The sequence below is a fragment of the Lacerta agilis genome, chromosome 10 (assembly GCF_009819535.1).
Source record: "Lacerta agilis isolate rLacAgi1 chromosome 10, rLacAgi1.pri, whole genome shotgun sequence".
NCBI classification, from domain to species: Eukaryota; Metazoa; Chordata; class Lepidosauria; order Squamata; family Lacertidae; genus Lacerta; species Lacerta agilis.
In genome coordinates, this window is record NC_046321.1 from 9,959,942 (window position 1) to 9,972,812 (window position 12,871).

Here is a 12,871-nt window from a genome sequence, read left to right on the forward strand (position 1 = left end):
ATTAGCTGGAGAGGGGCAAAGGCCTGCTTTCACACTGCACTGATCAGGCAACTGTAGCACCCATGAGTTAGAAGTACATCCACTTGGATCCTTAGAACTCGAGACAGGAAGAGGAAGCTTGAAATGGTTCTGCATTTCATAGAATCATGGAGCTCTAGTGTTGGAAGGAACCACGAGGGTCAACTAGCACAACCCCCTGCATTGCAGGAATCTTTTGCCTGACGTGGGGCTCGAACTCTCAACCCTGAGGTTAAGAGCCTCATGCTCTACCAACTGAGCTATCCCAAAACAAACCCCAGGCTTCCAAAGTTCCAAAGTGCAGGTGCTGCCACACTATAACTGATAAGACTTATTACAAATGCAGGCGAGGTATAGGTAGTGCCTTGGAGGGGGAGGGGGGTCATCTCACATGCCAAACAGTAGACATATTGGTGCAACAAAAGTGGGTGGAGGGAGCAAGATGCTAACCCTTGTGTGTACATATTTCTGTCTTGGTCTGACAAAGAAAATAAGATTGCAACTAATCTAATCTCCTTAGAAGACAAGCTCTGCATACAAAAAGGTCCCAGACATCTCTGTTCCTTGCAGCTCCTGGTAGGGATGGAAAAAACTACCAGTACCTGAAAACTTAGAGAGCCACTGCCAGTCAAAGTAGACAGTACTGAGATAGATGGACCACTGGGCTGACTCCATATACAGCAGCATCTTATGTTCTTATTAGCACAGTTGGGGCAGGGTGGGGGAGAGTGAGGAATCCTAAGCACTAAAGCAATCTTGGAAAACTGTCAGGATTCTATTAAACATCCGGCTTGTGACAAGCATGGAGGAAAAATGAGTGAAAGAGCCAGCATGAAACAAAAGGAAAGCTACATTAGTATTCACAATAAACAAAGTAATGAATAATTTAGGCATGCTCAGACCCAATCTTTCCTGAATCACACAACAGGTTTATGGGAGGCCGTTTCTCTAGCTTGCTGGAAAAGGGCACGATCACAAAAACCACAATATAGAGAAGCATTTGCTTTCCATGAACTCTGTGTCACCACCAATATTAAGGGCCTGTGTGTGATTAAAGTAAGTTAGGCTGGGGAGGAAATGTTAACCGTTTAGTGAAGCAATCCCCTTTCGCTCACCAACCAAAAAGGAAGGGAAATGAAACACAGCACTAGCTTATCAATTCCACTGTAAAAAGTCCTCTGTCACTCATCATTTTCTTCAAAATATATTATTGTTATTTTATTACTTGGCCTTCACCCTAAGGTCCAAGGGTGGGCTACAACATTAAATCATAATGTTAAAAATAGTTTAAAACAACTTACAGTCACATGCAATGACAAGCAATGTTTTGCATAAAGCAGGCAGGGAGGTCCCGTAATTGCAGCATGCAATGAGAGGGGGAAAGGAGAGTTCAAAATAAAGATTCACTCATGTGGCACCAAGCCATGGTCTGGTGTTACATCTTATGTGAGCCTAAGTCGTCACCACTGAGTAACCACTTCCAGCTTCAACTTACTGCCGCTCTACTTTTCAAAGTCTTGGTAGAAGTCATCGGTATGATTGCAGGTTTTACTCAAAAACTATGAGAGCTAAAAACTTAAGCCTTCCTACCAAAAACCAAGAGAGCATGCCCCCAGAATCCTAGAGATACTGTACAAGAACCACTGCATTTTGTAGTGCCACCACAATCCGCAACATCACTGCATACTCCCTTGACAAAAATCATGATTACCAAGGGCTAAACCGAAGTAAATCTCTTCAGCTGGGTGTGGTGCAGCCTAGTACCTTTATCAATAAGTAACTAGCTAAAAAAACAGGAAGCAGAGAGTTAGAATAAATGAGAATTTTCCAATGGAGGAATGTAAGGAGTGGAGTCCCCAAGGATCAATATGGAATCAGTGTTTTTTACCTTGTTCATAGCTGGCCTGGGGTTAGGGCTGAGTTGTGGTATATTCAAGTTTGCTGGTGGCACCAGGGTGATAAGAACAAAAAAGAATTGAGAGGATCTTGGGGGGAATGGGAATTAAAATGGAACCTGATATTCAATTAATGTAAGTACAAAGTACCGGTACTATTTATTGGGGTGGGGGTCCTGATTTCACATATATGTCAATGGGCTAGTGGGGACTGATCAGGAACAAGACATTGGGGCCTTAGCTGATAGCTAGATGAAAACATTAAGCCAGCTGTGGAAACAATGAATTTCATATTAGGAATCATTATGACAGATTGAAAACAAAACTGCCAATATCCAAAATGGCAGTCTACAAATCTATTACACAACCACATTTGGAATACAGAATTGATACTGAAGAAGATTCAGAAAAGGGACAACCAAAGTAAGAGGCTAGAGTCAACCCCTTAAAGGAAAGGTTAAAACATTTTGGACTTTATAAGCTGGGGTGGGGAGAAATGTATAGGGGTCAAAAAAGAGGAATAAAAGTACACATGGTGTGGAGAAAGCTCAAGTTTTTCTACTTCAAAAATACTAGAAGCCAAGGCCATCCAGGAAAGCCAATACTGGAAGATTCAGAACACACATCAACAAGTACTTCACAAAGCAAATACTTAAGGAACTATGGAAATTCACTAGCACAAGTTGTAGTGATGGCCACCAGCTTGGATACATGTAAAAGGGGTTTAGATATATTCATGAAGGACAAGGCTGACAGTCCAGTATTGACACTGAGGGGAGCACAAATTGGGGAAGTGCTGTTTGCTCATACCCTGCTTGCAGGATTTCCACAGGCAATGGGTTGCCACTGTGAAAACAGCATGAAGGATTAGATGGGTCCTTCATCTGATGCTTCTGTTCTTATTTTATGGTCTGCACACAGGTATGCAGATTTTTAATTCTGCACAAGACAGGGCCATTTCTCTTGATGTCAACAGTCATGCTGTTCACACCATTCTTATGCCAGGTCCACACCAGTTTAGATCAGCTAGATGTCTGCACTGAATACGGTTACCTCTGATCAAGTTGGCAATGAACATATTTCTTTCACCTAAATAAAAGTGGAAAAAATCCTGAGATTAACAGCAAATTAAAATAACTGTCTGAAATGACACAGGATGCCAAAAAAACTACCAGCATAGTTTACAATTTTAAGCGCTCCTATGTTTGATATCCTGAAGCATATGAAAGGGTGACCTCAGTTCTGATTACTCAGCTGTCACCAAGATCAAAAATGTCTCCATTAACGTAATTAGAATTAGCTGTTCTTTGAAAAACAGCTTTTGTGGACTTTTGCCAGAAGGCAACACATTTACAGCACAAAGGACAGCCAAAAATCTGTTAGTCAAACCCACCACTCAATGTTTATTTCAAATGCTTATAAGCAGGGGTTGCCAGCTCCAGAAGGTTGGGAGACCCTTTGAGCAGATCTAGGAGAACAAAGAAAAGGGACGGACAAAGGCATTTCATCATGCAACACTGAACTTCACCACCTGTTTTCAATTTGGGATAAAGCCGGCTTAAATGAGAATGGGCTAAACATCCCATCTCTAGCAAAACGGGTGCAATATATTAAGGCAGAAGCCAACCTTCTAGTCCACACCAAGAAAGGTATTCAGTTCCAGGCCCGTCTTAGAGGGATCAGCCGCCCTGGCGCAGCGATCCCTCGACGCCCCCAGCCTGCCGCCTCTCCGCCCGCCTCCCTCCCGCGCTGGCCGCCCCTCGGGAGGGGGGTGGTGGGCGAGCGGGGGATGAGGGGCGTGGCGTTGGAGCGGGCGCTCGCGCGCCGGCGGGCGGGCGGGCGGGCGGCAAGCCGGCCGCCCTCGCCTCCCAGAGCCCCAGCTGGAGTGCTGGAAGGTCGCGCAAAGCCCCAAGCCGCTCCAGCGCTCCAGCTGGGGCTCTGGGAGGCGAGGGCGGGCGGCTTATAGCCCGCCTGCCCATGGGGGCGGGGGCGGGTTGGGGAGGGGGAGCCCGGTATGCCGGCGGGCTCGCGGGGGCGCCCCTGGGGCGCCCAGCGCCCTGGCGCGCCGCGCCACCGGCTTCTATGGATGAGACGGCTCTGTTCAGTTCATTAAATTGTCTCTTTGTTTTCCTTCACAGGTATCACTTTGCATATGGGAAATTATAGAAAGACACATGAGGTACTATCACTAGACTCCTTTAATGAAATTGAGCACATAAGAAGCCCCAACAATGGTAACTGGTTAAACATCATGAACAAGAAAAACATTGCTATATATATATATATACCGTATATATATATATATGCTTGAGAGATGTAAGAATCTTGCTTTCAATTTAACAGTAGACCTGTCATTAGCTACCATTTAGAGTAAACTGATGGGTAAGTACTACTACAGCATCAAGTCATGAAAAGTATCAAAAAATCTCTCCAAACAGCAGCTGCCTTTACTCCACAATGAAAAATGATGCTATTCCTCTAAACTCCAAAAACCTCTTGTGACTTAAGGCCAATTCACACAACCAGGTGGGTGCATAGGGAATAAGGGTGAAAGATTATCTGCAAAGGCTCTAGAGCAAGAAAGGATATCAGAAATAGGTTTAGGTGTGCAAACTTACACACACACACACATACACACACCCCATGCTATGTATTTTACCGTAACTTATTAGCATTGCAAATGCCACGAGCAAACAGACGGATATTGGCCTCAGTTTAAAGTTTAGATATTTACAAGTTAGAAATAGTATAGTTGGAAAAGATAAAAAATGTATTGCTTTCATTCTGTTCAAAACCACATGGGAGAATGCTAGTGGGAAGCAGGAAGTTAGATGCTGAACCATCTGTTGCCTTCATCACTGATTCTACTACATACTTACATCAATACAGATTATGATTCTTCCGATATTACACAGCTATATTTGGCATGTTATTCTCCCTTCCTCTGCTAGGATCCAAAGTAGTTATCAGTGAACAGGCACTTAGCACTTTCTAAACATCAGACTCCCACACGGGGGCCTACAAATTCTCGCACCACGCTCACCATGGCAAGCATCCTTTTCCTCTCTGGCAAGCATTTCCAAAAGCTCACTGAGAGATGAATGAGCTGCTTCCTTCTCATGCCCTATTTCTAAACAGGGCAGCCATGACAGAGAGAACCACTCACCAATCTCCTCCTTCCACACTTGGAGCTCGACACTGACCTCACACTCGGCTTCAAAGGCGAGCCAAGTGCTCAACCAATTATGCAGAGAATAAATACTGGCATTTTCTGCTTTGCTGCCATGTTCAGCTGATATTCCTTTGCAGAGACTGTTAGTGGGCGGTTCCCCCAGACCCAATGGAGGGGAGGTTGCCTGCTCTTGATGGGGTTACAATCCCTCTGAAGGAGAAGGTAAACAGCTTGGGTGTACATCTGCATCCATGGCTGTCACTTGAGGCTCAGGTGGCCTCGGTGGTGTGGAGTGTCTTCCAAAAGGTTTGGCTGATGGTCCAGCTGAGCCCCTATCTGGAAATAATAATAATAACGACAACAACAACAACAGCCAGAAAAACCACTCAAGGATGCAATCCTTAGGAGTTCCTCAGGTGAAAATCATAGAAACAGCAGTCACTCTCTCAAGGTATGCCACAACAACTGCTTCTTGGACAAGTACCGCCCAAGGTAAACCCCCTTTGACAACATGACAGCTCTTGCAAACCTATGAATGGATTGCTTTCAGAAAAAGATTATGTATGGACAAATTTAATGATATTTGGAACGTATATATTGAAACCATAGTGACTCATGAACTGACATTTAACTGATGGAAATAGTAAGTTTATCTACTTACATATATACTATATAGTTTTGTAACCTTAATTACATTTTATTGTTACTTCATTATTGTCATTTTCCTTTGCTTTGTTTTTAATTTATTTTTTCTTTTCTTTTTTCTTATTTACCTTAATTCACTGTAAAACATTCAATAAAATGTTCTTTAAAGAAAGAAGAAACTACTGCCCCAAGCTTAGATTTAGCATAGGCTGACGTTGCTGTGGCTCATTTTGTGAAATGGAAAAGGAAGATGTAAAAGAGAAAGCACATGCCTCCCCACAGCTTATCCCGTAGAACTTCTGCCTGCCTCCTCTCCGTATTTCCCATTTTTTCCTGCCTCCCCACAGCTTCTCCTGCTTAACTTCCACCTGCCTCCTCTCCGTCTTTGCCCGTTTTCGCCTGCCTCCCCACAGCTTCTCCGGATAAGAGGAGGAGAGGCTAGGAGCTGCTCATTGGCTGGACGGAGGTAGTTGAGGTGTTTGTTGATTGGATGTTGGAGAGGAGGAGGAGGGCTAGGAGCTGTTCATTGGCTGGCACAAATTCACAATTTTAGGTGGGTTAGGTGTGTTTTTCCCCGCGATCCACCTGGCTAAGAACCTTCCCCTATACCCACGGAATGTTGTGTGAAATTTTGAGCGTAATCGGTCCAGTGGTTTAGGAGAAAGGCTGTCAAGAACAAACATCCACCCTCTTTTACATTGTGTGTGTGTGTGTGTGTGTGTGTAGATAGATAGATAGATAGATAGATAGATAGATAGATATGGCTCTCTTCATGAGAGAAGAGAGGGTAGCAGTTGGAAGTGCTCAATTTTCATTCATAAAAAGCAAAACACAAAAGGAACAGAATATTTTTGTGGCTCTGCTATGTCAAGAACTAATGTTCAAGAACTAATGCCAAGAGACAGAGTGATATGTCAGGAAATTCCCAGTTTTAAAGTCACCTCTTTAATTAACTCATTAAGCAGCCTTAGCTAAGCCACTCAGTCTCAGGAGTTCACCTGTAATGTATGGAATACAAAACTGTGGCCTACCTGAAAAATGTTATATACGTTACAAAATATTTGGGGAACCCTGTGTTGATATTCCTGCATTGCAGGGGGTGGACTAGATGACCCTTGGTGTCTGTTCCAACTCTACAATTCTATTATTCTATGCTAACTGGTGGGTCTGGGGTTGGAGAGCGGGGAGAAATCAGGGCTGGTCATATACAGAGCCTGCCCACAGAATTAATAGACATTAGAGTCTATTAATTTCAGTGGGTATACATCAGGGAGAACTTAGCATGCAAACCAAACTCAGGGTTTTATTCAGCTAACTCACACCTTCTGAAACAATGCAGGAATCAAATTGCAGCTATCCTTCAAAGTGAGCACTTCTCTGATTTTGTAATGCAACTAAAAAATTGTGCATAGGTTAATATGTAAATAAAAATGCATATATTAGTCAAATAATTTAAACTGTTCTAGGGGAATTGCTTGGGGGGGAAATGTGTATATTAGAAGAAAGGCATGCTAAAATACAGATAATTTTTCATTTTTAAAAAAACCAGAGAACTGGTGCGAAAATGTGATAAATTGAACTTAAAATTGGGGAAATGTGAAACTGAGAGAAACCAAAACAAACTGAATTTGACTATCCCTAGCTAAAACTAGAAAAATAAAACAAATTAAGGGACTTATATACTGCCTTTCATACTATGCCAGAGCAGTTTACAATGTGAATAATTCATGTCAAGTGCTCTGAACACCCAGAAGTTCTATTTTAAAAAAAATCTAAGCCTTATTATTAAGCAGTACAACTTACTTGTGAACAAACATGCTTTGGAATGAACAGTATATATAGTAACAAAATGCACTACAGATGGGGGGAAACCCTCTAAATTCTGTCAACACAGTAATTCCAAGGACAGCAACCAATATTAACCTCCACATGCTGACACTGAAAAGCAAAGCAGTTCTGTCAGAAGTAAATGAATCAGTGAAAATTTTGGATTCCCTCCACCTCAATCCAATTCAAAGAGACAGCAAAGAAAGCCGGTTTGCTGCTGCCCTTATACATCAAGGTTGTTCAATTTTCTCCTGAAAAACGGCATGAATGGGACACAATTACCCATTTTCACATCGCCCAGAAACATGAAGGTAACCACACAATTCCACCTGCCACAGTTTGTTAACAAGATCACTGCATGGAAATGTCTGTGGTGATATTTAATCCAAGACATAATGGGACACAGCCACTACAAGGACATCAGCCCTTATTTAACCACTGGAAGAAACAGATGATTCATTAGGAGCACAGAGCAAACAGACAGCAGTAATAAATTCTGCCTGCTAAAGTGTGCATTTTACTTTATCCAATAAAACGCCGTTCTATCATGAGACATATTGTCAAAGGCCTTTAAATACATTTTATACTAAGCTCTTAGTAGACAATGGAAGTTTCTCTTTCAACAGTAACTCAAATAAAACCATCAACTCTGCAGGCTATAATAAAGGTAAGGAGATTCAGGGCTGGTGGAGGGGACAGTGAAGAGTTACGTTTTCATCTAACCTGAAGAGAACAGAAAAGGACATTGCCCTGTGAGAGGTCAGCAGAACACACATACCCTGAAGCAGTGTTTTTCAACCTTTTTTGGGCAAAGGCACACTTGTTTCATGAAAAAAATCACGAGGCACACCACCATTAGAAAATGTTAAAAAAAATTAACTCTGTGCCTATATTGACTATATATAAAGTAATTTTTCAATTTTTCCCACGGCACACCAGGCAACATCTCGCGGCACACTAGTGTGCCGCGGAACAGTGGTTGAAAAACACTGCCCTGAAGCATCTGATCAATAATTTGGAGAGGGGATCTCTGGAAGGACCAAGTAAGAGAAGAGTATACGTATAGGGATATATCTACTTGGTGTCCATCCCCTGATGAAAGGATCTGTGCTCCAGTGGAGACTTCCCCCAGAAGAAAGGCAACAAGGTGATCTTTTAACTATTTCTCCTCCTCCATGCATTTGCCACACCAAAGGCTCCACTAGCTCCAAGATGTTCCTGAAGATGTTTCTCCTTCAGTTGGCCTCCCAGGCATGATGTTTATTAGCTGGCTAAATTATATTCTTTCCAGCTCTGCTAAAAAAAAAACAATGTGCTGAGCGTAAAGTGGTGGTTTTAAATTTGTGTTTTTGTTCTTTTTATCTTCTGTTGTTTCTGATTACAAGCTAGTTTGGAGAGATGAACAGCCTAAAAAATAAAGAGCTTTCCAAGTGGATAATAACTCATAATTAGAAAAAGATAATCTATACTGGCTGAAGAAGAGATTTGCACAGTTTATTGTCAGGGTGCAGTACAAGACACATAAAGAATGCAAGTTTTATGGCCTTTGTCATTTCCGTTTAAACTAGGGTTGTCTTACATCCGGAATTTCCCAGACATATCCATAATACTGCAGTTGACAGCAGTGTCCAGGCAGAAATCGCTAAAATGTCTGGGAAACTCTGGACATATGGCAGCCCGTGTTGGCAGTGTTGTTTTTGGCGATTTCCCTTAAAAATAGCCAAAAAACTTCATTTTTTCAAATTGGCAAAAAAAGCTGAACAACTTTTCTGGCCGAATTTTCACATGTTGAAATATGGCAACCCTTCAACCCCACCCATTAGATTTGTAAATTCAAGCCTGGTGCAAGTGGTGTGGTTTGATATATGATCCCCTCTTCTCCCCCCCCCCCATTTCATCTAAATAAAGTGAACAAAGCACATGCTCTTGAGAGAGAACAATTCAGGTCATGCAACAGATCAGAACAAAGTCAAAAATAAATATGTCTAAAAAACCAGATTCTACAATAAGGGTGCTAAATTCTGCAGCATGAATAGATTTTTTCAGTCTACCACACATGTGCATCCTTCACGTAATAACAGATTCCATTTAATCATTTGATTCACTGCACGGTTTTAAAATTAATATTAATTAGGCAACATAAATGTCTTGAAGTTTCCAATAGCTAAATAATTCTCTGTGACACATTACGACCCTGGGATTGCAGCTCTAATGGATGTTTGCTTAGCACACTGCAGTAGAGTCCAACATACATATAAAGGAGAGGGAAACATAAACATCTCTAGCCACCACCCAAGACACTGCAAAGTCTAAGAAAGTCTATGAAGTCCTTGCCTATGGAGAAGGGAGTGTGATGTTGATGGACTGAACAGGGCTTCAAAGATTGAACTAAAAAGGTAAAGGCAAATGACCCCTGGACGACTAACTGTATTCAACAAGCTTCTTATTGAGGCAGATTCAAATCCACCATTTAAAAAATGCAACAAACAGTCCCATACTACACTAGCAAGCGAAAGGCAGACGGAAGATTCAATAGTCATTCCCTAATAATATCTATCATAAGAATTTATATACAGTGGTACCTCGGGTTACGTTACCTTCGGGTAACGTAACTTTTGGGTTGCGAACGCAGCAAACCTGGAAGTGTATACTTCTGGGTTTCGTCATGTGCACAGGTGCAGAAGTGGCGCCTTGACTTGAAGACTTTTTGGGGTACGTACGGACCCCCGAAATTAATTAAGTGCATATCCGGATGGTCCACTGTACCTTGACTTTGATCATATTAATATGATCTTACAAATATTATCATATTCATATGTGCTTACAAATAAAATGTAAGCACTTGAAAATTAAAACAGCCTAAAAAGGTCAGCAGGAATAAAATTGCTACCTAAAAGGCTACAGAACACATTACTAATATTCAGGTGTGCCCACCGCTTAGTTTACAAGCTATTATCTATTTGCATCTACTATATGCCTTTCTGGTAGTATTTATTACTGCTGCTACATTGTTAGCTCAACCTTTTCCCACAGAGCTAATGGCACCGCTAATGGGCATCTGTAGTTCAGCAACATCTGAAGGCCCGCAGATTCCTCATCCTTGTATTATAGTTTTTTTTAAAAGGCGTTCCAACAGGATTGCCAATATTATACCTGGTACATGAAACTAGAATCCCAAACCACTGACGCATTGATACATAATACAGAAACCAGTGATGTGGTTTTTCCAGAAAATTGGTAGTTTGTGCAGAGTAATTTGCATGGGAAAAGGTTCTGATGCTCTAGAGAGTGATCTAATTTAGCATGTTTGCTTTACTTGCATTTGGTAAACAAAGCTGAACGCCCAGCTTGCCTAATACCATTATTTGCAGTTGGCATCGATTCATTGTCACTAATGACTTTTTGCAACAAACCTCTCTGCAGAAAAATCAAGTACTGTACTGTACTGGAAAATTTTCTAGAAGATTTTCTGCCCCATGTCGCTGATTTAAACATTTGCAAATGATAATTTTAGAACTCTGGTCAAAACAGACTATGCACAGGCTCTATTGTTTAGATTTTTTATCTTTTCTCAGAGAAAGTCCACAACCAGTACCTGAATCCTTTTGAAATTGCTTGAAACATGGTACCAATTCCCCCCAGAACTTTCACCTGCTCTTCTGATCAATGTTGTTGTCCCCAATCAGAAAGGACATAAACACAGAAAAGTCACAGAAAAGGTTCATCTAAAAATCAATTACCAGAGCTAAAAATAGCTACTAGACATTTCACATAGTGTTCTAATACAAGAACCAAGAGATAAGCATTTGAAATTTAAAGATAACTGTGGGTCCATTAATTATTCATCTCAGGAGGAGGGCAAGCTCAGCCTGTTCTGCACAACTCATGTATTTACACACACAACGTGACTATTCATTCCCTGACTGTTATTATTATTTTTAAAATTAAATTTATACACTGCCCTTAATACAAATATCACAATGCGAGTGACAGTGACAGTATCAAAACACAAAATGCACAACGTAGTAACAAAAACAACACAACACAGACTTCATCAGGACCATCACATTGCAAATCTCTGCATCATCGTTACAACTTCTGGGGATCATAGCGGAGGTATGGTAATTCAGAATTTCATGGGCCCAATCTATGTAGCAAGTGCTCGCTAAATATTATAAAGTGGGAGTAGGAATACCCCAGATCAGACTACTTGTTCATACAGCCCACTACTGTCTAGTCTATGCTGACTGGTAGTGATTTTCCAGGACCTCAAGCAAAGGTCTTTCACACCACCAGCCACCCAGTCCTTGGAACTGTCTAATTTGCTGCATGAGGAGCCTGCTCTCTACTACTGAGCATCCCTAGGGATGCCATTTTTGAGCTACACATTTATAGCCATCATTATCAACTTTCATATTCTTGTCCTGATCACCAGAACATACATTCTAATTTTACTGGGCAAAGACCCATCCCGTCCTGCATTCTTTAACAGGAGGGGACTAAATAAATGTTTTAAAAGTCCTAACAGCAACAGTAACTGCTTTTCTTATGTAGTTATACAGATAGCATAAAAAGATGAAAAAGTATTTTCCTTTTTTCTGAGATGGGATATTCTAAGTAGATGTATGAAGGAATGGGGGGGTGATTGAGGGAAATGGGGGGGGGCAGAGTGCCCCCTCCAGTCCCACCAAATCTTCAATGTTTCCATCTTTTTCAGAAACAAATGGGGGGGGGTGGCGGGACTGGATTTTTTCCCCAGTTTTTCCCATTACTTTTTTTCAGGTATTCACATCTCTAATTTTTGATTTGAATGATTTGCCTATCAGCATCCTTATCATTTGGCTTCTAATCTCCTTTACCGAATGACCCCACCCCATGCATTTAAAGACATCAAAGGACTCATAGGAAGTGCCCATAAGGCACTAGATTTTGATCCATCTTTATTATCTACAGTTTTATTTGTACACCACTTGGAGAGGTCTTTGATCAAGCAGTTAATAAAGCTTTTAAATAAAATACATTATATTGCCAGGGGTTTCAAACTATGGTCTTCCGGAGCTCGTCGGTGGGAAAACTAATAATGGAAGACTGCTTCTCTGAAAAACAGCTTGCCTGTCACTATCAGCATTCTCATGTGATGGGCACTCCAGGACCTATTCTCAGTTCATGTGGTACAATGGCAAGACCCAACAGGTTTGGTCGGTGCCACATGTGAAAGAAATGTACACCCTGGATTACACTTACATCCTGCCTTTCTTCTGTAGAGCTCAAGGTGACATACATAAGTTTCCCAGGTGGTCTCCCATCCAGAGTC